We start from the raw sequence: 10,463 nt of genomic DNA on the forward strand, positions 1-10,463 counted from the left end.
CTGCCTCTGATGCACCTGCTCTGTGCCTTCGACTGTTGATGCACTTAGCCACTCTTATGTGTTGCCTCTGATGTACCTGCTCTGTTGGCCGCAACTCCCTGTTGCTGTTCCGATACCGCATTCTGCCCTCTCATGTGCTGCCTCTGATGTACCTGTTCTGTGCAATGGACTGTTAATGCATTAAGCCCCTCTCATGTGCTGCCAGTGATGTACCCGTTCTGTGCAATGGAGTGTTGATGCACTTAGCCCCTCATATGTGCTGGCTGCCTCTGATGTACCTGTTCTGTGTAATTGATTGTTGATGCTCTGTGCCCCTCTCATGTGCTGCGTCTGATGTACCTGCTCTGTGCCTTGGACTGTGGATGCACTTAGCCCCTCTCATGTGCTGTCTCTGATGTACCGCCTCTGTTGGCCACAATGCCCTGTTGCTTTTCTGATACTGCATTCTGCCCTCTCATGTGCTGCCTCTGATTTACCTGTTCTGTGCAATGGACTGTTGATGCACTTAGCCCCTCTCATGTGCTGCCTCTGATGTACCTGCTCTGTGCCTTGGACTGTTGATGCACTTAGCCCCTCTTATGTGCTGCCCCTGATGTACCCGTTCTGTGCAACGGACTGTTAATGCTCTGTGCCCCTCTCATGTGCTGCCTCTGATGTACCTGCTCTGTTGGCCACAATGCCCTGTTGCTGTTCTGATACTGCATTCTGCCCTCTCATGTGCTGCCAGTGATGTACCTGTTCAGTGCAATGGACTGTTGATGCACTTAGCCCCTCTCATGTGCTGCCAGTGATGTACCCGTTCTGTGCAATGGACTGTTGATGCACTTAGCCCCTCTCATTTGCTGCCTTTGATGTACCTGCTCTGTTGGCCACAATGCCCTGTTGCTGTTCTGATACTGCATTCTGCCCTCTCATGTGCTGCCTCTGATGTACCTGCTCTGTGTGTTGGACTGTTGATGCACTTAGCCCCTCTCATGTGCTGCCTCTGATGTACCCATTCTGTGCAATGGACTGTTGATGCTCTGTGCCCCTTTCATGTGCTGCCTCTGATGTACCTGCTCTGTGCCTTTGACTGTTGATGCACTTAGCCCCTCTCATGTGCTGCCTCTTATGTACCTGCTCTGTTGGCCACAATGCCCTGTTGCTGTTCTGATACTGCATTCTGCCCTCTCATGTGCTGCCAGTGATGTACCTGTTCTGTGCAATGGACTGTTGATGCACTTGGCCCCTCTCATGTGCTGCCAGTGATGTACCCGTTGTTCAATGGACTGTTGATGCACTTAGCCCCTCTCATGTGCTGCCTCTGATGTACCTGATCTGTTGGCCACAATGCCCCGTTGCTGTTCTGATACTGCATTCTGCCCTCTCATGTCCTGCCTCTGATGTACCTGTTCTGTTGGCCACAATGCCCTGTTGCTGTTCTGATACTGCATTCTGCCCTCTCATGTTGGGCCAGCGATGTACCTGTTCTGTGCAATGGACTGTTGATGCTCTGTGCCCCTCTCATGTGCTGCCTCTGATGTACCTGCTCTGTGCCTTGGACTGTTGATGCACTTAGCCACTCTTATGTGTTGCCTCTGATGTACCTGCTCTGTTGGCCGCAACTCCCTGTTGCTGTTCCGATACCGCATTCTGCCCTCTCATGTGCTGCCTCTGATGTACCTGTTCTGTGCAATGGACTGTTAATGCATTAAGCCCCTCTCATGTGCTGCCAGTGATGTACCTGTTCTGTGCAATGGAGTGTTGATGCACTTAGCCCCTCATATGTGCTGGCTGCCTCTGATGTACCTGTTCTGTGCAATGGACTGTTGATGCTCTGTGCCCCTCTCATGTGCTGCGTCTGATGTACCTGCTCTGTGCCTTGGACTGTGGATGCACTTAGCCCCTCTCATGTGCTGTCTCTGATGTACCGCCTCTGTTGGCCACAATGCCCTGTTGCTTTTCTGATACTGCATTCTGCCCTCTCATGTGCTGCCTCTGATGTACCTGTTCTGTGCAATGGACTGTTGATGCACTTAGCCCCTCTCATGTGCTGCCTCTGATGTACCTGCTCTGTGCCTTGGACTGTTGATGCACTTAGCCCCTCTTATGTGCTGCCCCTGATGTACCCGTTCTGTGCAACAGACTGTTAATGCTCTGTGCCCCTCTCATGTGCTGCCTCTGATGTACCTGCTCTGTTGGCCACAATGCCCTGTTGCTGTTCTGATACTGCATTCTGCCCTCTCATGTGCTGCCAGTGATGTACCTGTTCTGTGCAATAGACTGTTGATGCATTTAGCCCCTCTCATGTGCTGCCAGTGATGTACCCATTCTGTGCAATGGACTGTTGATGCACTTAGCCCCTCTCATTTGCTGCCTCTGATGTACCTGCTCTGTTGGCCACAATGCCCTGTTGCTGTTCTGATACTGCATTCTGCCCTCTCATGTGCTGCCTCTGATGTACCTGCTTTGTGCGTTGGACTGTTGATGCACTTAGCCCCTCTCATGTGCTGCCTCTGATGTACCCATTCTGTGCAATGGACTGTTGATGCTCTGTGCCCCTTTCATGTGCTGCCTCTGATGTACCTGCTCTGTGCCTTTAACTGTTGATGCACTTAGCCCCTCTCATGTGCTGCCTCTAATGTACCTGCTCTGTTGGCCACAATGCCCTGTTGCTGTTCTGATACTGCATTCTGCCCTCTCATGTGCTGCCAGTGATGTACCTGTTCTGTGCAATGGACTGTTGATGCACTTGGCCCCTCTCATGTGCTGTTAGTGATGTACGCGTTCTGTGCAATGGACTGTTGATGCACTTATCCCCTCTCATGTGCTGCCAGTGATGTACCCGTTCTGTGCAATGGACTGTTGTACTCTGTGCCCCTCTCATGTGCTGCCTCTGATGTACCTGCTCTGTGCCTTGGACTGTTGATGCACTTAGCCCCTCTCATGTGCTGCCTCTGATGTACCTGCTCTTTGCCTTGGACTGTTGATGCACGTAGCCCCTCTCATGTGGTGCTAGTGATGTACCCATTCTGTGCAATGGACTGTTGATGCTCTGTGGCCCTCTCATGTGCTGCCTCTGATGTACCTGCTCTGTGCCTTGGACTGTTGCTGCACTTAGCCCCTCTGATGTGCTGCCTCTGATGTACCTGCTCTGTGCCTTGGACTGTTGATGCACTTAGCCCCTCTCATGTGCTGCCAGTGATGTACCCGTTCTGTGCAATGGACTGTTGATGCACTTAGCCCCTCTTATGTGCTGCCTCTGATGTACCTGCTCCATGTCTTGCCATGGACTGTTGATGCACTTGACCCCTCTCATGTGCTGCCTCAGATGTACCTGCACTGTTGGTCACAATGCCCTGTTGCTGTTCTGATACTGCATTCTGCCCTCTCATGTTCTGCCAGTGATGTACCCATTCTGTGCATTGGACTGTTGATGCACTTAGCCCCTCTCATGTGCTGCCAGTGATGTCCCCTTTCTGTGCAATGGACTGTTGATGTACTTAGCCCCTCTCATGTGCTGCCTCTGATGTACCTGTTCTGTTGGCCACAATGCCCTGTTGCTGTTCTGATACTGCATTCTGCCCTCTCATGTGCTGCCTCTGATGTACCTGCTCTGTTGGCCACAATGCCCTTTTGCTGTTCTGATACTGCATTCTGTCCTCTCATGTGCTGCCTCTGATGTACCTGCTCTGTTGTGCCCAGTGCCCATGCTCTTGCATACTCAGAGACTATACCCCTATTATATTTAATAAAGCAAGTCAATCATGTGTAGTGGTTTGTCGTTGTCATTCCAGGTTGTGTACTTCAATTGTGGATATATTTGTGCAATCTAATGTAGTTTCTCAAACATGACACTCCCCCTTCCAACGTCACAGCCCTGGCAAGTACTCCCCTTCCGACAGCAAATGGTGTGTTCCGTACCTGCGTTGTCGTCGATGATGGTCCGTGACTTGCTGGTGGTGGAGCATGAACAGTATCGGAAATGCATGTAGCGCTGGGTCCATGAGGGCGAGCTGTTCGTGGTGGGTATCTCTGCAATGTGTTGTATCCTCGCTGTGGGGAATCCGCCGTGCTCAGGCAGGTTGTTTTTCCGCAGCGATTTTATGTGTGTTTTCCGCCATCTTGATTTGGAGGACGGTCGGAGACGTCATTCCGTACGGTGGTGTCTGTGGATTGGTTACGTCCGCCCCGGGGTCGGGTGTAGTTCCGTGGCGGTGCGTGCTCTTCCGTCGCATACGGACTTTTGACAGTGTTTACAATCCTAATATGGCAGACGGAGTGTCCGCGGCAGGCGGACAAGAAAAAGGCATTTTCCACCTACTCCAGGCCGGTGGTCGCCCTTCCGTCCGCCATCGTAATCGACCCCCATGTTTTTAGTCTCTTAGAAACATCAGTTGTACATTCGTAGTATGTCCTCTATGTCTATGCATCAGGTGCTCTGTATTAACCTCGTTTTGCACAGTATAGGAACACCACCATTGGACATTCACTGTCATGTGATCAAGGCTGCGGAAACGCAGCCGAAACGCGTCATGCTGGTGGAAACGGGAGAATAAACCACATTAAATAACTACTTCTGGTGCCTGAGTATTCCGTACCTGAGGAAGGAATCAGCGTCTGGGGCGGTCGCCAGTAGGTAGTTATAGTTAGGATTGTTTTCCATAGGAAATCCGCAACATTCTATTGGGAATAACTTTGGCGCCGATTGAGGAATGTGGCTGTAAATTTCCTTAAATTTGCCTCGCTGCACTCCGCTCCTTCCCTGAAAGTTTAGGGGGGATTCGTCAAGTGGGGGCTGAGATAAAAGGGGGTCCCAAAACATGTTTTCCCCATGTTAATTTCCATAGGGCGGTTGGACTCACTTTTAGCCCGAACGGCTGAATGGATTTCCACCAAACTTGGCAAAATTGTAGGGACTGGTAGCCCGATGTGCCTTTGCTATGTCTCAAGATATGTGCTCCAGTGGATTTTGAGTAATTTAGGTTGAAAAAAATATATATATCTATAAGCGCGCCCCGGTACGCGCACCGGGTCGCGTACCAGCGCGCTACGAGAGTTTGCGAGCAGAAAGCTGATTGGCTCTCGGGTGTCTGTCAACATTGATGGCAAAAACAAAGGGGGAAATGACCAAAAGGGGGCAGGGTAGATCCCCCTTGATCCCCTAGGTTTGATGTAAGGGCCATAAAATGGCCCCGCGGGCAAACATTTTTTTTCTTTTTCGATTTGCGCGGGGGGAGCGCCCGGTACGCGCACCGGGAAGCGTACCAGGGAGCGTACCATGGGGAAAAAACAATGACAGATTTTTTAAAAAATGTAGCATTTTTTTATAAATTGGAGGTAGTTCTAAAAAGTCATGTCATGAGTGATGTCACTGACTATGTCATGAGTGATGTAATATGTGACGTCATCAGCAGTGCATTGCAGGCGCGCAAGTTATAGTGAGTCCAACTAACTATAACGTGGGAATTTCAATGGTTTTATGTCAGTAAAATTTCCAGCTAACTATAACTGGTGTGAAACCTATGGTTTTTTCAGTGAATTTAATAGGTTTTTTAAATGCTAATTCCTAACTATAACTGGTGTGAAACCTATGGTTTTTTCAGTGAATATATATATATATATATATATATATATATATACCGCTCCGTGGGGTTGTCCAAAAAGCGGGTAGCACTCGAGCCTGCGTGCGCCTTCCCCAAGGCGTTAGTTGGTATGGGCAGTTGCGTGCTTGTAATAGGCCCAACACGTTTCGGAAATTTATTTTCCTCATCAGGGGCCAGCAGTAAAGTGCACAACGTCTACCATCTCCCTTTATGAAAGCAAGCAAGTGCTTGTGGGAGATGTAGTCCATATTATCCTGGATGGATGCACTTTCAAATTACTGCTCGTTCCAAAGGCTCTAACATGAGCCCCCAAACATCACTCCTGTCCTCATCCATCGCGCAGCTCCCCATGTGAGCACGCAACTGCCCATACCTACTAACGCCTTGGGGAAGGCGCACGCAGGCTCGAGTGCTACCCGCTTTTTGGACAACCCCACGGAGCGGAGTGTATTAGCGGCGGTCCTGCCGCTGGGTAGCACCACCCCGAAGAAACGGGGGCCACGAGACCCTCTATCCAAGGAGTCTCACATGTGACCAAGGCCGCTGGGACGGCCGAAACGCGTTATGACTACCTGTCTAATGGCTAAATAAACAAGAATGCTGAAAAAAGATGGTCCTTGCCTCGTGTTTCGCTAAGGAAGCGCCGCTGCTGCGAGGTATTTGCATATATATATATATATATATATATATATATATATATATATATATATATATATATATATATATATATATATATATATATATATATATATATATATATATATATATATATGAGAAGAAAAACGATCCACTCCAAAGGAAAGATCAGAGGACACAGCAGGGGAAATTCAGGCAGCCGTTTATTTCACAGAGTGCATGGCATAATGCATTTCGGCGGATTTGCCTTTCTCAGATGCCTTTAGCACAGAACATCGCCTAGTCCCTTCTTTAATTGCTAACCGGCCCTCCCATGGGCGGGAGTCTAGCTGGAGTCACCATCGATAGGTAGCAGCTGCAGCCCAAATGTCCCGGACTCCAGTTCCCACAATTCCGCACTACAGTGAGTGTCAATCACGGCTCCACATAGGCTGGTGTCAGCGCTAACATGCCTGTATTGAAAGAAAGGAGGTTCAATAATAACCTGGCGAGTCCCAAACTTCAAGTGGTCCCGGTTGCCTTAGGTCCCCATCCGCCTCCGCCACAGTCCTGGATTCAAGGTGAGGCCGTGACACCCAGGTAAAGTTACCGAGTGTCTCCATACAGTGACGGACTGCTCCTAGCAGCAGCCATACTCCCCGATCCTGTCGTGCGGCGGACCTGCAATCTCTCCAACACCCTGGATAATCTGCCACGTTACCAATTTAGTTGCAGGTCACTTAGGAGGCGGGTCCTCTTACACGTGCAATTGGCCAGCACGTGAATTTGCAAGAAGAAAAATGATCCACTACAAAGGAAAGATCAGAGGACACAGCAGGGGAAATTCAGGCAGCCGTTTATTTCACAGAGTGCATGGCATAATGCATTTCGGCGGATTTGCCTTCCTCAGATGCCTTTAGCACAGAACATCCCCTAGTCCCTTCTTTAAATGCTAACCGGCCCTCCCATGGGCGGGAGTCTAGCTGGAGTCACCATCGATAGGTAGCAGCTGCAGCCCAAATGTCCCGGACTCCAGTTCCCACAATTCCGCACTACAGTGAGTGTCAATCGCGGCTCCACATAGGCTGGTGTCAGCGCTAACATGCCTGTATTGAAAGAAAGGAGGTTCAATAATAACCTGGCGAGTCCCAAACTTCAAGTGGTCCCGGTTGCCTTAGGTCCCCATCTGCCTCCGCCACAGTCCTGGATTCAAGGTGAGGCCGTGACACCCACGTAAAGTTACCGAGTGTCTCCATACAGTGACGGACTGCTCCTAGCAGCAGCCATACTCCCCGATCCTGTCGTGCGGCAGACCTGCAATCTCTCCAACACCTTGGATAATCTGCCACGTTACCAATTTAGTTGCAGGTCACTTAGGAGGCGGGTCCTCTTACACGTGCAATTGGCCAGCAGTGAATTTGCAAGAAGAAAAACGATCCACTCCAAAGGAAAGATCAGAGGACACAGCAGGGGAAATTCAGGCAGCCGTTTATTTCACAGAGTGCATGGCATAATGCATTTCGGCGGATTTGCCTTCCTCAGATGCCTTTAGCACAGAACATCGCCTAGTCCCTTCTTTAAATGCTAACCGGCCCTCCCATGGGCAGGAGTCTAGCTGGAGTCACCATCGATAGGTAGCAGCTGCAGCCCAAATGTCCCGGACTCCAGTTCCCACAATTCCGCACTACAGTGAGTGTCAATCGCGGCTCCACATAGGCTGGTGTCAGCACTAACATGCCTGTATTGAAAGAAAGGAGGTTCAATAATAACCTGGCGAGTCCCAAACTTCATGTGGTCCCGGTTGCCTTAGGTTCCCATCCGCCTCCGCCACAGTCCTGGATTCAAGGTGAGGCCGTGACACCCAGGTAAAGTTACCGAGTGTCTCCATACAGTGACGGACTGCTCCTAGCAGCAGCCATACTCCCCGATCCTGTTGTGCGGCGGACCTGCAATCTCTCCAACACCTTGGATAATCTGCCACGTTACCGGGGTGATGCTACCCAGCGGCAGGACCGCCGCTAATACATTCCGCTCCGTGGTGTTGTCCAAAAAGCGGGTAGCACTCGAGCCTGCATGCGCCTTCCCCAAGGCGTTAGTTGGTATGGGCAGTTGCGTGCTTGTAATAGGCCCGACGCGTTTCGGAAATTTATTTTCCTCATCAGGGGCCAGCAGTAAAGTGCACGACGTCTACCATCTCCCTTTATGAAACCAAGCAAGTGCTTGTGGGAGATGTAGTCCATATTATCCTGGATGGATGCACTTTCAAATTACTGCTCATTCCAAAGGCTCTAACATGAGCCCCCAAACATCACTCCTGTCCTCATCCATCGCGCAGCTCCCCATGTGAGCACGCAACTGCCCATACCTACTAACGCCTTGGGGAAGGCGCACGCAGGCTCGAGTGCTACCCGCTTTTTGGACAACCCCACGGAGCGGAGTGTATTAGCGGCGGTCCTGCCGCTGGGTAGCACCACCCCGAAGAAACGGGGGCCACGAGACCCTCTATCCAAGGAGTCTCACATGTGACCAAGGCCGCTGGGACGGACGAAACGCGTTATGACTACCTGTCTAATGGCTAAATAAACAAGAATGCTGAAAAAAGATGGTCCTTGCCTCGTGTTTCGCTATATATATATATATATATATATATATATATATATATATATATATATATATATATATATATATATATATATATATATATATATATATATATATATATATATATATTCAATGAAAAAACCATAGGTTATAGACCATATATAGTTAGGGATTAGCATTTACAAAACCTTATTTTACTCGCACAAAACCATTGAAATTCGCATATATAGTTAGTTGCACTAACTATACATCGCGCACTCGCAATCCACTGCTGATGATGTCACATATTACATCATTCATGACATGGTCAGTGACATCACTGATGACAACTCAAATGACATCACTGATGACATCATCCAGTGACTGCATGTTTCTGTAAAGTTAATATATGTCTTACATATTGAAGAATGAGTGGATGTATAAGTGTCTGGATGAAGGATTTAGTAGATGCATGGCTGATTGTATGAGAGAGTGATTAAATGTGTCTCACTGAGTGCATGGGTTAGTGACTAAACTGTCTGAATTTGTGCATAATTTTATCTGTTGTTCTGTAAACTGCTGCATGTGTTGATCAGTAGCTATATGAGTAACTATATGGGTTATGGGTTTTAAACTAGTAGCAAATTGATTATAATGTAAAATTAGACTTTAAATATAATGTGCAACTTTAAGTTTGCTCATATTTACTTCCTTTCTTCCTCTATATCATCTCTAATGTGTATTTAACATCTCTTTATCATCTCCTGCCTCCATGGTGTTTCTGCTTTCCTGACAGACTACGCTATGAATTCCATATACCACAATAACTTCTGAAACAACATGCAAGATATCTACAAAGGAAACAATGTATTTTTATTTTTAGACTCTGCATTGGTACCTACATGTTGGTACTTAAATAAAAAAATAAAAAAAGAACAATCAATAAACATACAATATTTGAACATTCTTTCATCCTATTTTCCCAATATTACGCTTACCGGACCGCTTCCCGGTGCGCATACCGAGCGCCCCCCCCCACAAAAAAAAGATATAAAAATTATTATTTTTTACCCCGCGAGGCCCTTTTAAAGCCCCCTCATCAAACCTAGGGGGTCAGGGAGGATGTACTCTGCCCCCTTATGCTTATTTCCCCCTTTGTTTTTGCCACATCTTCTGTCTCGATCCTACCGAGACACAAGATGGCGGCCGCTCCGGATTGTTTGGAATGTTCACAGTCACCGGGGAGCCAATCCGCTTCTCCTAGCGAAGTTCCGTTACGCGTAAAGTACGTGAAACGGGGCGCTAACCGGGACGCTGTCACAGATATATCTGTTTTTTAAAACGTTAATTTTTCAAAATCCACTGGAGCACATATATTGAGACATAGCAAAGGCACGTCGGGCAAACCATATCTACAATTTTGCCACGTTTTGTGTAAATCCATTCAGCCGCTCGAGCTAAAAGTGAGTCCAACCGCCCTATGGAAAACTCAATGTTAAAAACACGTTTTGGGACCCCCTTTTTTTTTCTCGGCCCCCACTTCACGAAACCCCCTCCAAACTTTCAGGGGACGCTCGGAAACAAAATGTGCCATTTTCCTGAAAATTTCAGCCAATTCCGTCCACAAACACCAAAGTTATTCCACATAGAATTTTCAGAATTCCCATAGGAAAAAAATCCTAA

Source organism: Lissotriton vulgaris, unplaced genomic scaffold (assembly GCF_964263255.1).
Source record: "Lissotriton vulgaris unplaced genomic scaffold, aLisVul1.2 SCAFFOLD_12400, whole genome shotgun sequence".
In the NCBI taxonomy this organism is placed as follows: domain Eukaryota; kingdom Metazoa; phylum Chordata; class Amphibia; order Caudata; family Salamandridae; genus Lissotriton; species Lissotriton vulgaris.